The sequence below is a fragment of the Astatotilapia calliptera genome, chromosome 11, assembly GCF_900246225.1.
Source record: "Astatotilapia calliptera chromosome 11, fAstCal1.2, whole genome shotgun sequence".
NCBI lineage: Eukaryota > Metazoa > Chordata > Actinopteri > Cichliformes > Cichlidae > Astatotilapia > Astatotilapia calliptera.
In genome coordinates this window covers 14716964-14721183 of record NC_039312.1, presented here as the reverse complement: position 1 = coordinate 14721183, position 4220 = coordinate 14716964, and the positions used below count along the sequence as shown (strand labels likewise).

General features: G+C 46.1%; 1 long non-coding RNA gene across 1 annotated transcript; it reads right to left on the bottom strand.

Moving 5' to 3' along the window:
* Nucleotides 1-753: 753 nt before the first annotated feature.
* Nucleotides 754-2302, bottom strand: LOC113032412 (uncharacterized). Its single transcript, XR_003273869.1, has 3 exons — nucleotides 1965-2302; nucleotides 965-1129; nucleotides 754-887 (listed from the first exon to the last, which is right to left on the bottom strand). It is a non-coding gene; the product is annotated as an uncharacterized LOC113032412 (long non-coding RNA).
* Between the last annotated feature and the right edge of the window lie 1918 nt (nucleotides 2303-4220).

The window sequence follows — 4220 nt, the reverse complement described above, 5'->3', positions numbered from 1 at the left end:
CCCAGTCCTACTGCCAGTTTCTGGAAGACACCTTCTTCAAGCAGCGGTACAGGAAGAAGTCTGCATCCTTCAAGAAAAACATGTTTTCCATGCAGGACAATGCTCCATCACACGCGTCCAAGTACTCCACAGCGTGGCTGGCAAGAAAGGGTATAAAAGAAGAAAAACTAATGACATGGCCACCTTGTTCACCTGATCTGAACCCCATTGAGAACCTGTGGTCCATCATCAAATGTGAGATTTACAACACAGTACAGTACAGTACACCTCTCTGAACAGTGTCTGGGAGGCTGTGGTTGCTGCTGCACGCAATGTTGATGGTGAACAGATCAAAACACTGACAGAATCCATGGATGGCAGGCTTTTGAGTGTCCTTGCAAAGAAAGGTGGCTATATTGGTTGCTGATTTGTTTTTGTTTTGTTTTTGAATGTCAGAAATGTATATTTGTGAATGTGGAGATGTTATATTGGTGTCACTGGTAAAAATAAATAATTGAAATGGGTGTATATTTGTTTTTTGTTAAGTTGCCTAATAATTATGCACAGTAATAGTCACCTGCACACACAGATATCCCCCTAAAATAGCTAAAACTAAAATCAAACTAAAAACTACTTCCAAAAACATTCAGCTTTGATATTAATGAGTTTTTTGGGTTCATTGAGAACATGGTTGTTGTTCAATAATAAAATTATTCCTCAAAAATACAACTTGCCTAATAATTCTGCACTCCCTGTATATGTCATATCAAAACAAGCCCACACCTGCAGTTGTTTCAGTTTTTCACTGGTGTTTCCTGTCAGCTGGTCAACCTCACATCCATATCAGCCAACCAAATGACAAGTTCCTCCCTTTGTGCTTCAAATCCCTCCCACTCTGAGACAAGGAGCTGAAAGAGATAGAGAAAAGAGTCAATTATAAAGAAGAGAAAAGTGAAACCTTCCTCAGAAGGTCTGACTCGCATACCTGCAGTTGACCTGTGATGGACTCCAGTTTGGCGTTCACGTCATCCCTCGCCGATGCCAACAGCCGAGTATGCAGGGTGCCCTGGAAGAGCTCAGTTAATGTTCGACTCCTCCTGGTCAGGCTCTCCAGCTGGATGAGCCGAGGTCTCCCCTCTCGCCGCTGCCTCTGAACACAGAAACACAAATTGCATCTGAAGCAGGAGGTGCAGATTTTTTTTGCTATTCTTTTCTAAATCCAGGCTAGATCACGTGGAGGTATTTGGAAAACTTTTTTGGCCAGCGGACAACTGTTGTCTTGCAGAAAGTCAAATCAAACATATGCGATACACAATCAATTCACAAGAACACATAAAAAAATAAGTCCAGTTCTTGCCTGATTTCAAGTGAAATCTGCATCAAAACAGGGTGACAGAAGTAAAACGAGAGCACAAAGCCTCACTTTTTACAAGCCTGCTATTACAGTTCTCCTCTATGCAGACGACTTTCCTGTTTTCAAGGCACAACTTGGATCTGCTGTACGAATCTTATGGATACACACTAAATGAAACAATAGTGTGCATGACTCCAGATTCTGATCCCTCATCCTAATATGGTCCCAACATAGCAACAGCAAGAAAGCAAATGTTGAGGCTTCAAAATACAAAGTCCATAAACCAATGGCTGACATGGGTTTTATCATAAGGGTGATAAATATACAGATTTCAGTCTGTCTTAGAGATTTGATGTTCATTTACCTGCAGATGCACTATACGTACCTGCTCCATGGTTTTTCACGCAATTGAACCACATATTTTAGAAGCCAAAGGTTCAAATTAGCTGGGAGCAGCTTCACTTAATTATAACAGTGGTTTTGTTAGGAAAACAGTTGGATACTAAATTGCATTGACCTCAACGGCTAACGTATCTAGCTAATCGCTACTGTTAGCACAACATTAACAGCAAGCTACAATGACGAGTAACAAAAACAAAACAGTAATAAGGTTTTAATGAAAATGTTTTACCTTTTCTAACAGTCCCAGAATCCACAGCTTCAAAGTCCAGCAGGTACTGAAGACTTATCCGTTTCGCTGTCACCGTCCGTGAGTTTTTTTTCCCGAAGGTCAAGGCCCGCCGCTCGCACACTCTGTCTGCGCATGCGCATCCCAACGACTGACCCCCTCCGTCCGCTCCCGGGAGGTTATAGTATGACGTGTTCTGACGTCTCTCTCTCTCTCCCTGTCATTTATTTGGCTCGAAACACATATTAACAAATTGCTCAGTGATGAACAACTACTCAGATCATTTACCTAAGCAGTGTGCTTTGTCAAAACGAAGTGTGTGTCCATTACACTGACATTCTGTTCTGCAGTTGTTATTTACTTGTATTTTATAATTTGACTTTACATACTGCTGGGTGGTTTGTAAAGTTTATTATTATCATTATGCTATATTTTCAAAAATATATAATAATCTCAAAAGTAATGCCTTGGAGTAGAAAATAGTAATTAAAGTGTGGCCAGAGGGGACAGACGCAGTGCTCCAGGACAGATTTAAAAACACAGACTGGAATATGTTCACCCACACAGACCTGGACCAGTACGCCTCATCTGTACTGGATTACATCTCCAAAACCACAGACAGTGTCACCACCCAGAAACGGATCACCATGTACCCCAACCAGAAGCCTTGGATGAACCGGGATGTTCGTCTCCTCCTGAAGGCCCGCAACACTGCCTTTAGGTCAGGAGATGCACACGCCTACAGTACAGCCAGGGCTAATCTAAAGAAGGGCATCAAAAAAGCCAAACACCATTACAAAAAGAAGGTAGAAGAACACTTCTCCAACTCCAACCCCCGACGCATGTGGCAAGGACTCCAGACCATCACAGACTACAGGACCACCAAACCCTCCCCCGCATCCTCTGATGTCTCCTTCCTCAACGAGCTCAACAACTTTTATGCTCGTTTTGAGCGAGGGAACCCCACAACCACAACCAAAGCAGACATGACGCCAGACCACCAACCTATGACTCTCTCCCCCACCGATGTAGGAGCGGTGCTGAGCAGGATCAATGTCCACAAGGCTGCAGGCCCTGATGGCATCCCCGGGCGTGTTCTCAGAGCGTGTTCTGGGGAGCTTGCAGGAGTGCTCACAGACATATTCAATCTGTCCTTGGCCCACGCTGTGGTACCGGCCTGCTTCAAATCCACCTCCATCGTCCCGATACCCAAAAACTCCAACCCATCTTGCCTCAATGATTACCGCCCAGTAGCACTCACCCCCATCATCACTAAGTGCTTAGAGCGACTGGTCCTAGCACACTTCAAATCCTGTCTCCCCCCCACCCTGGACCCCCACCAATTCGCATACCGCCGGAACAGGAGCACAGAGGATGCAGTCTCCATCGCAATGCACTCTGTCCTCTCACACCTGGACAACAACAACACCTACGCCAGAATGCTGTTTATAGACTTCAGTTCAGCATTCAATACAATCCACCCCTCACAACTCATCAGGAAACTGACAGACCTGGGTATCAGTTCCCTCATCTGCAAATGGTTACTGGACTTCCTGACCAACCGCCCCCAACATGTCCGGCTGGATAACCGCTGCTCATCTACCATCACAATGAACACCGGTGTACCACAAGGCTGTGTGATGAGCCCTTTCCTCTACTCCCTCTTCACCCACGACTGCAGACCTGCTGATGGTTCCAACACCATCATTAAGTTTGCAGATGACACCACGGTGATTGGGATTGGCCTCATCAGTGACAATGATGAGGCCGCCTACAGGGAGGAGGTGGATCGTCTGGCTGAGTGGTGCGACAGAAACAACCTGCTGCTTAACACCAAGAAGACCAAGGAGCTCATCGTGGACTACAGGAGGAATGCTGACCCACATCCACCCATCCACATTAAGGGGACGGCTGTGGAGCGTGTGAGCAGCTTCAAGTTCCTGGGAGTCCACATCTCCGAGGATCTCACCTGGACGACCAACTGCTCCAAGCTGGTCAAGAAGGCTCACCAGCGCCTCTTCTTCTTGAGGACTCTGAGGAAGAACCACCTGTCCTCAGACATCCTGGTGAACTTCTATCGCTGCACCATCGAGAGCATCCTGACCAACTGTATAACAGTCTGGTACGGGAACTGCTCTGCCTCGGACCGGAAGGCGTTGCAGAGGGTCGTGAAAACTGCCCAGCGCATCGCCGGAGCACCACTTCCTGCCATAAAAGACATCTACAGGAAGCGGTGTCTGAAAAGGGCTGGGAAAATCA